We start from the raw sequence: 15640 nt of genomic DNA, 5'->3' as shown, positions 1-15640 counted from the left end.
GAGGAGGAACGCTTTATGCAGAAGCCCAGGGAAATCCTCAGAACTCAGCTAGTACAAGACTGTTGCTTTTCCAGCTCCTACCTTACTCTGTAATCTAGTAATTTGTTTACTCCAGATTAGTAGAAGCAAATAGAATGATGATTAGGAAAGTGTTTGGAGGGAATGTAGGAGGCCATATGCAAATGAGTCTCCTCGTTATCATCTATTCAACTTGAATTTATTATGTCATAATTACAGAATTCTAGAAGCCTGTGCCAAAGTGTTCCTCCATTAACCTCTCCAGACCAGCTGCTGGGGTGGTGAGAATAAAGAGGGCAGGTTATAGGGCAGTCATCTTTCTTCTTTATCCAGAAAATTCTTAGAAAAACATTTTTGGGGAGTGGAACTGAAGAATAACTAGAATCTTCCTTTTCTGAGACAAAAGCAAGCTGCCCAGGGAAGCTATGGAAAAGTGCCAGGAGAGCAGGGGGAAGGCTTCAATCAGCTGATGCTCCAGCTGGGCCAGTATATAAGAGAAACTCAGGAGCATAGGGCTAGCCTGGAGTGTAAACCAAGCGATATGACCAAGAACATGGCAGGAAGTCAGGAGGAAACAGAAACTCCAGTGGAATGAAGTGGGAAGAAAAACCACTAACAGAACATGGGCTAGTGATGTCAAAGAACTCAGGGAGGGAGTTAGGAGATGCTCTGCCGAGTAACAGTGATTGCAACAGGCCATCTTCATGGTGGCTCACTTAAGATATAGCATCTGCATTCACTCCTTGTCACTGGGTGAGTGTCCTGGCATTGGAATTAAAAGATTAAGACTCGCCAGATGGTGGTGGTACACGCCTTTAATCCTAGCAAGCAGGAGACAGAGTCAGGTGGATCTTTGTTATTTCGAGGCCAGCCTGGTCTAGAGGAGCCAGTTCTAGGACAGGCTCCAAAGCTACAGAGAAACATTGTCTCAAAAAGTCAAAAAAAAAAAGAGATAAAAAAAGATAAAGACTCAAGGCAATCAGGGTAATGGTAGCAGGCAGTAGTTACAATTCTAGCAAATTGTTTGTACACACAGGGACTCATTACAGTATTGGTGGTAGGGAAAAAATAAACAAGGTTTTATATAATTATGGTGCTTATATCTGCTTTCTCAGTACTTAGGATATTGAGGAAGGAGAATGGAAAGTTCAAGGTCAGATTAGGCTTCACAGTATTGTTACCATCTAGGGGTCTTAACCAAGTTCATTTGTTCTACCAGTTAAAGAATTAAAAGGCAAGAAAATGTCCAGGTAGTATCGGAGAAAATCTCAAAAACAGCAGACAGAATCAATGGGTAAAGAAAGGTTTTTATTAGGATGAGGAAAGGCACATGCAACAGACACAGAGAGAAAGACCCTCTGGACAGTGGAGGGGGAACTCGGGAGACTAAAAAGCCAGCCCCTCCTTTAAGGCTAGTGGGCTTTAAAGGGACTGGGAGGGATCTTCCTTCCCTTATTTAGGGCTGGTCAGTTTGAACAAAAAATGCATAACTGATAAGCCCACAACTTTGGGATAAGAATGTCCTAAACAAACCTTAAACTTGCGAAGCTGGTTCATCAGTAGGGGAGCCTACTGGATGGAGGAAAAGCCCACCAGGCCCTGGTTTGAAGCTGTCAATTTTGCCTCAGGTCAGGAGACTGAGGAAAAAGTCAGCCAAACTGAAAGGAAGAAACCAGCCAATTTTGGGCATTTGTTATCTTTATTATCTAGTCCCAGGCCCTCACCCAATTTATCTTCTTAACAGAGAACCTGTCTAGCTTCTAGTCTGTCAGTATGACCCTGCACCAAAACAGTAAAAAGAATAAAAACACTCAAGAGTAGTTTCCAGTTTCTTAAGACTAAGATAAATATTATTAATGAACTATTAATATAACATGACACATTTTAATGACTAAGGAAACATAATCAAAATTATATTTACAAATAAATCTCAAGAATTTATCAGCTAAATCCCGGCTGCTTAGGATAGAAAAATACAGTCCTAACTTCCAAGCTAAGATGTAAACTTGCAGCCCTGACTCCCAAGTTAGAATGCAAACATGCAACCCTAACTTCCAAGTCAGCTGCTTCCTTTTCCAAGGTCTCAGGCACAGGTGTTTGTGAGATGAAGGAACTGACATCCTGAGTATCCTTCTAACTTTCTTAAGGAGTATAAATAAAGCCAGAAGGATTGGAAAGGAAAGCAATTATGTTTTGCTCCTTCATGCAACCTGTAGATGCTCAACACCTGGCCCAGGGCTGGAAGTGATATTAATTTCCACAAGCAAATCATAGAAAGAAGAAAATAAAAACCAGGGAGCATTTTCATGGCAAGGTAAAGAATAGTATCTGTACAGATTCATCCTCTTTCAGCATTGGCCCATCTGTGGTTCCTTGAAAGACAGCTCCCACAGTCCATATGCTGCTGCAACAGCCTGAATCTGTGCCAGAACACCAGGGAATATGGAGAAAAGCACTTCTTACTCCCCAAGTTCCTTTAAGGAAAGGGATAGAGAGCCCAGTGGAAAAACGAAGAAAAATCAGGCAGGGGGACTTGCTGGTCTGTCTATGAGCTTCCCAAAATGTTCTCTCGTCAGAGTTTGTGATTAGACCGGATCCAAGTCCTAAAATATCAGCTTGGTGTCAATTGGAACTGGGACTTCCTTCTCAGCAAAGGGTGTGTCCTAACCTTTACAGCATATAATGCTGCAAAAACAGGGATTAGTACACACACAGAGACACACATACATGGGGAGGGGTGTATTTTAAGACAGAACATTCTATGTTCTCTGAAATATGGTAGTAAGGTAAAACAATTAGAAATCTCATTGATGTGTTTTTGGATTTTGATTTATTTGTTACCTAGAGAATATTTTCATATGTTTAGCAAGTTATTTTAAAAATAAGGTTCAATCTAAGCACACTGTTGATTTGGTTTATATGTGTACATTATATGCATAGCCTTAATTTTAGGTAATTTTTTAAAACAATTTTATGTAGATAAAAACCAGGATTCAATACAAGATTTTCCCGTTGATATGTCCTGTCACTACTCAAATAGAGTTAAGATTTTGGAGCACTTGAAAGATAAGCTTTTTATATTAGGAATGTCAGCTCCAATAGAGATAGTAGATTCTTCCTCATGGACCCTTGTGGTTATTTCAGTTTTAATTAGTCAAATTTGTCAATTTAATTCTTCGGTCACATCAAGCCCCTGTTTAGTGTTCTGTAGCGGCTAGTCGCATCCTGATGGCTCATCTCCTCCACGGCAGAACAGTCTGCTGAGTGGAGGCAGTAAAAACAGATGAAGGTCAAAGAGAAAAGCCAGTATAACCATGGGTTCGTTTCCCATATCATTGTCTACTTAGAATAAAATGATAACTTTCACCGTTTGTCGGCTGATTCTTCTCCACCCGTCTTCTTTAACTCAGCACTTTGTCTCACAGCTTCCTCTTAGCTGTTAAGCAGTCATAGTCACTGGATTCCACATACAATTGACCTTTCTTACAGTAGCAGCAGTGTGTGAAATATTTGTTTGTTGTTTTGTTGTCTCTGAGCAAAGGTCCAAGTGTGTAGGCGGACCTCACGCTCATTTTGCAAATCAAGCAGGCCCAGAACTTTTGATTCTCCTGCATCAACCTTTCAACTTCTAAGTCTCTGATAAGCATTGTCTTCATTTTTAAAGCAACCTACTTCATAGGAAAGTTCTCAAATGGGGCTCTTACTCTGATCACCGCCTCTCTGTCTTCTCTTCTTCTGCCCCCCTCCCTCCAGTTCTCAGTGAATGGGTCTCTCAAGAAGATGACTTCTAGATGGGCCTTTCATGCAGCAATACAGCCCACATGCAAACCGGAAGGGGGACTTTTTAAGTAAATATAATGAAGACCTTTATATCAAATTGGTGTTTGTGTTCTAATACTCAACTGGGCAGTGATACTTAAAACACAGAAAAAAAAAACAGCTTTCTCTTCAAAGTGATTTTAAAAATAGTCAAAAATGACTATGCATAGCCAGGAACACAGATTCGAGTAACATCATATGCCATATTTCACCCTGGCAACAGATTCCTGAAGTTTTTATAGTAACAGAGCCAAGAAAATCATAAAGGCATTTTTCAAACACAGTGGTGGGAGTATCAAGTAGGAGGGTTCCAGCAAATGAAGACAGTATCTTCTATGGGTGTTATATCCTGTCTCCTGACATTCTCTGCTTTCAGACTGATGGAGGCTGGGGGTCTGTTTATGCATCCCAGAAGGATTTATGACAAATAGTCATAAATATGTTCATTCACACATAGAGGAAGGTAATAAGAGACTATTTAGAAACCTAAGATAACCAAAGATAGTTTGGCTCTGGACTTGTAATAGTCCATCTCCCCACAATCATTATAATCAATCAGTCCATCTAGTATAATGTTTACTGTAGGAGTTATACATGTTTACCATTCAGATTTCTCCTACAATTATTTCAAGGCATATTTCTAAAAAGAGACATCAAAAATTCTTAAAAACTCAATAGAAAAAAAGTAAACATCCCAGTAGAAGTTGAGCAAAAGATTTGAATAAACCTTTCACCAAACATACATAAATGACAGAAACTAAATGATATTCAAAATCATCGGTAATTAATGAAAAGAAAATAAAAACCATAATAAGACATTAACATGCCTTAAATTGAAGTTTAGAAGAAAAACTAAAGATAATATCAAATAATGACAAAACTGTAGAGCATTGATTCTAAATTGAGTCAGTTATAGCCATGCTGGACAACTAGAAATATCCTATAAGGTTAAAAATGCATTTATTGTACAATCCAGTAATTTCATCCTTAGAGGAGATTAAAAATGATAAAATCTTATTTTTGTATAAAATCGTGCATAAATATTTATAGTGACTTTACCTATAGTCTCTAAATTTTTAAATAACCAAACGTATAACAGTTCATGAATAAACTATGCTTTGACCATACAATGGAATATTACTCGGCAGAATAAATAAATAAAAACAGAAAAAATTTTCTCAAGTAAACAAAATCACTGAAATATGCCAGGCTCAGTGGAATACATTCTACATGATTCCATTTACAACATCTGATTGCAGCAAAGCAGTATAACAAGAAAAGGAACATAAAAAGCATGGGCCCAAGATTTTTGAAAAATAAATGAATTTCAACCAAAATGTGATAGAGTTACAACACATTTTCAAGTCTGTATTTGTGAACAATATAAGCATTCTAACAATTATCCTATGATGCATTTACTTGGAAAAGATCCTAAACACCAAAGTTTTTTCAAATGTATCTTTTAAAATGTCGAAGATAAATTTCCACCCAGTTTAAATGACTCCAGCCTCTCCCATACCTACTAGCATTCAACTAACTTAACCTGGGAAGATCCTACCTATTATTAAGACAACCATGGGCTTGAGTATATGTTTATTGATGAGTAACTTAAATCCCTTAAAAAGACCTAGATTCTATGGATAAATCTGTTTTCTGCATTATTGTTTCTTCCCAATGGCTCTGCTTCTTAACGGGCGGAGAAAACGCAAGGGTTCTGATTGTAGTGATAGGGCACACGTCTGTACACTGGGAAGAAATTGGATGTGCACACTCATAGTCCTGATATTGAGCTATAAATGGCCACTAATCACAAGGTGTTAAATCATTCACTGTTTTTGTTTTTACCATCAAAGTCTCATTAATCAATACAAAATAATTAAGTTGTAATTATGAGAATAAAAGCACCATTGATCTCATGAAAATATGAACTAAGAGATATGAAAAGTTTCCCAGCAATTTAAAAAGGTGCCCATATCAGCAGCTATTTATTTTCCTCACATAAAATCAAGTACATAAAGTCCTGTTGGAATGAGCAAAAGAGAGAAATCACATTTACAAATAAAACTTTTCCCATTTAAAACACACTTTTAAGCAGTTTTCATTGTTGTTACAACACATATTTTTAAAGGGGTAATCCAAAATCTATACCTGACTTAGAAGGCTTTTAAGTAAGAAGTTATGATTATCTGTTCTGTAAAATAAGTCATTTGCTCTGTTTTAATTTCTGTTGCGGTAACAAATTCTATAACCAAAAATTAGCATTATGGAGAAAGAATTCATTCGGCTTATAATTCAAGGTTATAGTCCATCATCACTTCAGAGAAGCTGAAGCAGGAACTCAATCATTAGTCACATCCAAAAGAGCAGAGAGAGACGACTGCATCCATGCTGAGCATTTCTTTAGCTTTCGTTATTCTTATGCAGTCCAGAAGTCTCTGTCTAAAGAATGGTGCTACCCACGGTGGGATGGGTCAACTAGTAATAAAAACACTCACAGAAAAATTCTCAGGCAAATTTGATCTAGATAATTCATCAGTTGAGACTCTCTCTGTGGTCCTAGACTACAGCAAGTTGACATTTAAGACTGACAAGAATATCATTTCAAGATGGTTTAACACAGCATAGTGTGAACCATCTGCAGAACTCAACAAGGGTGACTCCTCTGCAGCTTTGCTGGCTACAGAAGCTCAACTTTCAGGCTGCAATCTCCACTGGCTAACAAATTGCTCCATATCATTGCCTTAGAAGTCCTTTCTTCAAAAACTTTAGCTTTTATTTCTTGTGGACCTCAGGGTTTGGGTTCATCCACAACATGAAAGCTGGGACCAGTAGAAAATACTGCAAGCTACCAACCCTACTAATGTATTGCTTCCCTTTCCTCCTACTTGTCAAGCCCTTACACAATTAGGCCAGATCTGTGGCCATCTCTAACCTGGTACTGCAAATTTTAGCGATGACTAGCTAGTAAAGACCACAAACCCTGTCTTTACTCCTCAACAATGTAATTCTTGATATCAAGGCTTCCCTTAGTAAGATCCTTACACAAACAGCATCATCCAGAAACATGTCTGAAATGTAAATACTTAGGTCCTATCCCAGCTGACCAAGTAGGTTTGTTTTACATTTAAATTGACCATTGTTTTTCTTTGCCCTAAATTTCACAGAACTGATTGCTAAAACCAAAATGGATTAGTTGCAGTAAACAGCTCTGTTTATTTACAAGAAAGAATAACAAATGAAACTGATGATGTGCATTTAATTGAAGTGATAGACAATGTTTGCATAAGAGTCAGCGTTATAAGAATATTTATCAGGGGTCCTACACAATATATTTGTATCTCTGTGGTGGTTAATCTTCAGTAAATATGATTTCAGGATCATGGTGTTTTTATTTTCTGTGTCCTAACTGTCTTATTAAATTTGAATTTAATCCATATGTGAAACACTAATTTAAAGTGCTACTGGATGGACTGATGACAAAATTGATCACTGGCACGGAGCCTGAATGGTACTTGAAGAAAATGGTGGTCTCTACTTGTTGGTACAAATAAAAGGTTTTAAAAAGCAATTAATGCTACCCAGTCAACAAGCAGATCTATAAACAATCTCTCAGACTGAGCCCACAGTAAACCTTTCTAAATAAAGGGATAGTAGCAAAATTCACATCACTTTTGAGGAAGGTGGCACTTAACTACAGTAATACATTACCATTAATTTCAAAACAACAAGTGTAACTAATGATTTCTCTAAATACTATACCAAGCACGATTAATAGCAGACAGAAAACTAACACAAAGGCCAAAGTGATGCTTCCTACCTATGCCAATTAATGGAGCCCCCAGGAATTCTGAATTAGTATCCAGAAGCCTCTCCAATATCATCATCTGTGTGATTTTTAATAAATACAAGAATATGTGAGCCTACTGCTAGACCAAAGAAAAGACTCATTTATGTTCAGTGTCTTTTCAAGAGAAAGTGGGAATTCAGTGCACATTAGAAAGACTTCTAATTATTTTTTAAAAAGCTTGATTATATTTTTAAGTTGCTTCTTAAGAGGCAAGTCATTAATCCGCTGGATGTCCCATATCTCTTTCTGGTAGTGTCTGGTAAGATCAGAGTTCACTGTGATCTTTTGAAATAAACCTTCTCTCTGTCTTTCTGTAGATTGTTCAGGGAATTTAAAGAGCTTCCTCCCCTGGAGATGTTTGTTGCTGACACCAGTAATTGTGAGTTTTAGCAGTTTCAGCCAGGGCCACCCTCCATGAAGTGTGAAGGAGTCCTCAAAAGGTTTTAGTCTTGCCCACAATGCTGGTTCAGGCTACAGAAAGATATACAAATGAAGTGAAATCCATAGGGAGAAGCCACATGAAAGAGTTCCTCTGGTTACACAAGAAAATAGAAGTCATGAGGCATGAACTATGCAGTATGAATAATAAAAACCCAAGAAATTGGAGTTCAAGCTGAAGAACAGAAAAGGAAAACAGCCCAACCAATAGAGAAGTCTTACCTCTACCAAGGCAGAGACTGTAGACTGAGCCCTGAGCCTCTGTCTTTCCCATTTTATATTTCCTGCTAGTGCTGGGATTAAAGACCTGTGACTCCCTAGTACTGAGATTAGAGGTGTGAGTGACCACCAACTGGATCTGTTTCTGCACTGATCTTGTGTAGCTCAGGGGGACCTTGAACTCACAGAGATCTGCCTCAGTCTCCCAAATTCTGGGATGAAAGGTGTATGACACTACTGCTTGGCCTCTAGTGGTTTTGTTTTACCCTCTGATCTTCAGGGTAGCTTTATTATTAAAACATAAATGACTTATCACTGTATTTCCCCTTTTATCTCAAATAAAAAATAAGGCTACAACTAACATAAGAAAAAGTGTATCAAATAAGTACAACAGCTTTATACAATATATACAGGCAATAACTACATCAACAGTGTCTAGTGCATTTGCATTTGACACACTCAGAGAAAATATTCCATATCCATTCTATCTTGTTTGTCCAAAGTCTTGTACGTAATTTACTTTCTGTCATAACTTGTTTTCTGTGTCACATAAACAAGGAAAACTATAGCTATAACTGTCTAGTCTTCAACTCCCTCAGAGACCCAAGAAGGAAATATTATTAACTGAGTAAGCAGGAAGTGTGAGCAAGCAACTTCAGGAAACTGTGAGAAATGACAGAAACAGATAGTTGCCTGGACAGTCACCCAGAGTTCCTCTGCAGTATTGGGGCATCCATATTTGGTCTACAGGCCTAGAATATCTGACAGACTTTTCTATGAAGCAGGGTTTTTGAAGGACTGTCCCTCTTGTTTGGGCAAGACTTGACAGTCACTTTCTTTTGTGTTTTACTTGTCCCATTAGGACAGCATACTGTCAGCAGTTCAGGCAAGGGCACTTTCTTGCCTAGTAGCAAGAAACATTTGGAGTATGAATTCATGATAAAGCCATCAGCACAGGCCAGAGCTATACATGGGGCTTCAACCCCATGTGGCTAGGCTTTTTGTTTTCTTTTGTTCCCCAAGCCTCTGAGCGAGTTTGGGATTTTTCTGTTGTAGTCTTCAAGCATTCCGCTAACACACATTTTTTTTTCTGAACCAATCCCCTATGCATTTTTTAAACATCTCTCTCTCTCTCTCTCTCTCTCTCTCTCTCTCTCTCTCTCTCTCTTTGTCTCTCTTGACTGTAGGTTGTGGGCTCTCCCTAAACTCCCTTCTTGGGCTGATGCCAAACTAGGTAGTTGCTTGATATCTAGTTGGGGTTTTACTGTTTGTTCTACACAGCAGCAACAAGCCTCACATCTTCATCAGCATCATCAGTAGAGTTGATAAGACAAATGAGAATTCTTAAAGGGAGGGATTAGTTACAAGAGAGAGGTTTTTTCCACATTAAAAAATGGAAAAACCATTAAAACAGAAAGGGATGATAAAGACCACCGAAATAGATTGGATAATGCTTTATTAAATTTGAATTTTCTAAATTTTCTCACAATAGTGAGAAAGGAACAACAGCTGTGGAGAGACAGTGGATAGTAGAAAAATCTATAAAATTAAATCTGTTGATAAAGTTAAAAGATGTACTGATCTCAAAATGGAAACCAGGACGTGTGTTACATTGGGAAAGAGGTTTTGCTTTTGTTTCCACAGGAGAAGAAAAGCTATGGATACCATCAAAATTGTTAAAGATTTGACTTGAGCAAGAGATACTTCTTAATTAGAAGAGGTGATAGCTTACCAAACAGCATGGCCATTTAATCTAAACTAATTTATAAAACTAAGAAATTCTTTTCATTTGATCAGATAAAACTTGCCAAAAGAGAATCTCCCCAAAATTAGGGTTGAGGAAGGGTTTTGTTTCTGTCTTTTTAGGAGAATAAAGGTATCCAGTTAAGGAATCTGAAGACCACCGGACAAATAAGACATCTGAAGAAAAATGACAAATCGTCCAGAAAAAAATGTTTCAAGAGAAAGAATAAATTGGCCTATTAGTATGTCACATTTCCAACAGAATAAAATTTCATAAATCTTCCTGAATGTTTGTTTCTGCTATTCTCTACAGACTTTAAGTCTTTTTGTAGTCCTGTTCCAATTAAATATTAAAATTGGCTTTGGAGTTGGAATGTAACTCTGTCCTTCTCTAAACCCAAGTATGCTTATTAAACTGAAAACCAAAATTTCTGCCTCGTGTCAGAAGAGCCACGTGATATAGGGCAGAAGAAAAACAAATATTTAAAGACTACTTTACTACCACTAATCTCATAAGCCTTTGGTTTTATATTGACTCTTTGGCAGCTTTTCTTAAGGCATAAGATTTATAAGATTAATATAAATATTTTAAACATTTTGTCATGATATTAATGGTCAAATAGAGTACCAAGTAATTCTAGTAAAAGGTTCCATCTACCTTCCTGTATATGATTTGAGTTTGAGTCTCTATCAGTTATCTTCAGTGAATCATGAGCATGCCTAACAGTGACCTTAAAAGTCTCCATAAAGAGGATGGAGCCCCACAATGACAATTCTTCCAGGACTATAATAACACCACTAAGCTGAAAAACACCACCTAAAGATCAACTTTTGGACTACAAGGTGCTCAAGACAATTTTGAGGTGGCTAGCTGAGATGATCCGGCCTAAATAACTATTCTAGCCAGGACTTTAAACAAGCCCTGTACTTCCCTGTTATGCGGAGACAAACAACAAATAGTATAGCTACTTCTCCCAGGACTTGACAATTAACCCGAATTTTTCTTTTCAGGATCCCCTCAAGATACTATTGCCCACAGACAGCAGGAAGAAAATTTAAGAATACAATGCCTACATTCCCAAGAGGTGGGGTGAGTGGTTTTTGGTCATTCAGTGAGCTATAGATATTTGTCATTGTCTAGGAGGATTTATTTACAGTTGTAATTGGTAATGGTCAGGGAAAAAGAAGCTAAACAAAGAAAATTAGATTCAAGGTTCTTCTGAAAAGAGAAAAAGAGGGATATAGTTTTAAATGTTTTACATTGGATTGGACTTTTGTATATTATATATACAAATTTTGTATATTGATACAAATTTGAGATTAATTTTGTTAAAACAGACTGTACATACATTTCTAATATTGCTCAAGGTATTATACCTACAGAGCTCATTTAATAATGTAATTCAAATTTCTAGTCCTTGAAAGTTATTATTACCAACTGTTAGGATAATAAGAAAATTCAGGTTAGTAGTTAGTCATCAATTACAATTGAACTTGTAGTTACGTTAGGTATGCTTTCAAGGTCAAACAGAGATATATTTTAAATAGGCAGGTCATATGTTATATTTAATGTCTGTATATATTGTATAAAGCCTTGTACTTATTGTATATACTTTTTCTTTTATTAGTTGTAGCCTTTTTTATTTGAGATAAAAGGGGAAATACAGTAATATTTCATTTATGTTTTAATAATAATACTTGCCAGAAGATCAGATGGTAAAATTAAGCCTCTAGGGGCTAAGCAGTGGTGTCATACACCTTTCATGCCAGAATTTGGGAGACAGAGGCAGATCTCTGTGAGTTCGAGGCCACCCTGAGCTACACAAGACCAGTTCAGAGACAGATCCAGTTGGTGGTCACTCACACCTTTAATCTCAGTACTAGGGAGTCACAGGTCTTTAATCCCAGCACTAGAGGGGAATATAAGATGGGAAAGACAGAGGCTCAGGGCTCAGTCTACAGTCTCTCTGCCTTGGTAGAGGTAAGACTTCTCTATTGATTGGGCTGTTTTCCTTTTCTGAACTTTAGCTTGAACCCCAATATCTGCCTCTGGGTTTTTATTTCTGCTACAAACTTCCCCAACTTCTTTCTTCACACTTTCCAACAAATGTCTCTGCTTAGCCCCAGCTTCCTTCTCCTCTGCCTGCAGAGGTCCAGAGACGCTGGGTTTTATATCCCGCACCTCCCCACTCTAATGGTTTACTCTCCAACTCATTGTTCACACTGCTTGTCAACAACAATATGAAACACCCTAGTTGGTCAAGCACAAGAGACATAAATTTGCAATTTATAAGAAGAGTCTCCAGAGAAGAGGGAGGGGAAATGAGCATGAAAATGAAATTTGAAATGTTCTAAAGGATGCCAGCATAGCTGAAAGAATCTGAAGCCACTTAGGAGGCAAGACAGCTCCAGGAGCCTAGCAGAAGGGGAACTAGCTGTAGCATAAGGGCCGCAACAAAGAGCCTGGAGGCTAGAGGAACCCAGGTCCCCATTCTGCAGCTCACCAGAGGTGACAGTTCCCCAACCTCTAAAAACTTCTGTGGCTTCTGCTGGAAAACGGAGCTAGTGATACCTCCCCTGACAGCATTTAGAGATGGAATGGGATCTGTATGTACAGCATTCACAGGGCGATTGTCGGATAGTAGGGTCTTTTATGTGTATCAGTTCATTTCCCTGTATGTGCACAGGAACAGGAGTTCCAAAGACAGCCAGCACCTGCTCCTCTGTGGGTAGTACTTTAACAATAGAGATGTGACTGCAGATATGCAAATGAGCCCATCAACACCCACCTCCTGCCCTCCCGTTCCTAAGTCTCTGAGACACTGGAGCAAGTCATCAATTCCACACAGGAAAAGGAAAGGATATTCTCTCAATTGTTTTCTTTCTCCATTTTATCTCAGGCTGTCTGTGCTAAATTGTGTCTGAAAGACAATATACTGAACAATAAGCTGTAAATTAGGAATTCTATGACTGGTAAGGATGCTAATTCCCTTTCTGCCTGTTCCATTCAGGCCTCCCTCCTAGGGCCTCCTGCCTGCTTTCAAACCCCACTGACATATGTTTTGTGTGTATAGCACAGCGCAGGGAACAATAAGGTAATATGGTTCTTAACTGGCATGTGCCTTCATAAACGCCATCATTGCAGGAAACTCTTTGTACAAACCAAGCATCCAGGCTGGTGTGCCACTTTCCAGATGGAGAGGCTGAGGTATAAAGGGGAGGCTGAGAAAGAGCACAACACAGGAAGCTGACTCTAGAGAGTCTTTAAAAGGAGTCATTTGGGGAACATTTTTTTTCATCCTTGCCTGTGGGAACTCTAAACTGCTGGAGGCAGACCTTGGGACCTAATATGCATAACCCTTGTGAATTTCTGGCCCTTGCCTTTGACCAGGACTTTAGGGACTTAATCATATTCCCTCCATTCGGTTTAAACTTCTCGTGAAATGGTGCACGGTCCTAAAGAGTAACCGACCAAGGAGGAGACAACTGACAAGGGAATGTCCCTAAGTTTATGTCAGTCAGTGGCTCCTAGAAAGGAAGAGCACCTGAAGACAGCGTGCTAATGCCAAGCCTGCTGGTAGGTGTCCACCATACTTCCCCAAAATTGGAAAGACAGCGACCAGAAAAGGGGAGATTCCTGTTATAAAGTCTCCTGGTGTTCAAGTTAGCTGAAGGATTCTTGAGGCTATGAAACTTATCAGCCTGGAGCAGGAAGCCTGGAAAGCTACAGGGAGTCCCCCTTCTAATCCCAGAAGAGGCCTGATAGCTGCTGGGTTTTGAGAAGAGTTTTTGCCATCTTTCTCCCAAAGGCAGGTCATTCTTCACCATCCCACTAGGGCATCTCCATCACCCTACAGCTGGGTCATTCTCAGAGCAGTTGGGTATCACCTGAAGCTGGTTAGGAATGCATAATCATTGCTCCTCAAGCAGACCTTTCTGAGAGAAATACCAAGGGTGGAACACTGGGATCTGTCTGCAACAAGTCATCTGGGTAACCCAGTGCTCGTGGTTATGGCTGCCCTTCTCTTTGTCTGAGGATGGTTATGTTTAGCACACCTGCGCCATTGCCCAGAAGTTGTTCCTTTGAAGCACCCATAAGGTCTCTGGAAACCTCCTACCTCACTGTGTTCTAGATACTCTAATCCTAACAACCCTTGATTGAGGAGTTGAACTATCCAATGCTAATGAGTTCATGAAATGTGCCAAGCTATTCAGGTTCATTTCCCAAACAAACGCTTCCACAGCCTTCGACCCGAGTGATTTTGCAAATGTTTTGTTTCAGGTAATTGCTTGGTGTCAGTGGCTTCTTTCTCCTGTCCAAATTTCTGAGTGAACTCAGTACACCATATCTGCTGCCTTCGTGGGCTGAAGGGAAAGCTAAAAGCTCTGTTTATGTCATGGAGATGATGACAGGGAGTTGGAGGAGCAACTGTTGTTTCCTGAGTATCTGAGATCTGCGTGGGTTCCATCTGGGTAATTCTCTCAAGAATGACTTTCCCTTGGGAAAGAGTATAGCCAAGAATATCCACATACACTTTGCAGGGAGGGACAAAAACACCCAAAAGGGACAGACACAGTATGTTCTATCTAACAGTGGGTACATCAAAGTGACAGCACAAGGGAACTTCAGTAGACTCTATGGTATGCAAAAGGCTCTCATAGAAAGGAAAATGAAAAGTGTTTGGGAGTGAGATAACCCAAGTTCAAATCACATCTTTCCTGATTAATTGTGCAATTTGTTTTTAACTGTTAACTTCACGTAAACAAGAATCACCCAAGAAATGAAACTTGGTGAGGAATTATTTAGATCAGGTTAGCCTGTGGGCATGATGGGGATGGGGACAAGGGCTTGACTGTTAATTGATGCAGAAGACCCAGTCCACTGTGAGTGATTTCATTCCCTAGGCAGGAGACCCTGAGCTATACAACTGGCTTAAAGCAAGCAAGCAGAATTGAGTACACCCATTTGTTTTTGCCCTTACTATGGAAGTGATATGACTAGATGAGTGTGTTCCTGTAGACAGAAGTTTGTGTCCCCCAGTAGGGCAGCTATTCAGTCCCGAAGAAACACATAGAGACTTATATTTAACTATAAACTGTTGGCCTGTTAGCTCAGGTTTATTATTAACTAGTTCTTACAACTTAAATTAATCCATAATTTTTATCTATGTTTAGCCATGTGTCTTGGTATCTTTTCTCAGTGAGGCATTCTCATCTTGCTTCCTCTGTATCTAGCTAGTGACTGCCTCTCTGCCTTCCCTCTTCCTAGAATTCTTTTAGTGAGATTTCCCTGCCTATACTTTCTACCTGGCTACTGGCCAATCAGTGTTTTATTAAACTAAGACAAGTGACAAATCTTTACAATGTACAAGAACATTATCCCACAGCAAGTTCATTTCTTGGCTTCCCCATATAATGTACATGGAGTTGTGAAGCAAATAAAAAGCCCTTTCTGGCCTATGTTGCCTTTTGCTTGAGTATGAGAATAGGCATTAAAACCTCCTAAGTGGGGGACTGCATGAGGACCATTTCCCAAACTAGTCAAAAGAGGACATT

This window comes from Microtus pennsylvanicus, chromosome 4 (genome assembly GCF_037038515.1).
Source record: "Microtus pennsylvanicus isolate mMicPen1 chromosome 4, mMicPen1.hap1, whole genome shotgun sequence".
Taxonomy (NCBI): Eukaryota; Metazoa; Chordata; class Mammalia; order Rodentia; family Cricetidae; genus Microtus; species Microtus pennsylvanicus.
Note: the sequence above shows the minus strand (reverse complement) of the source record.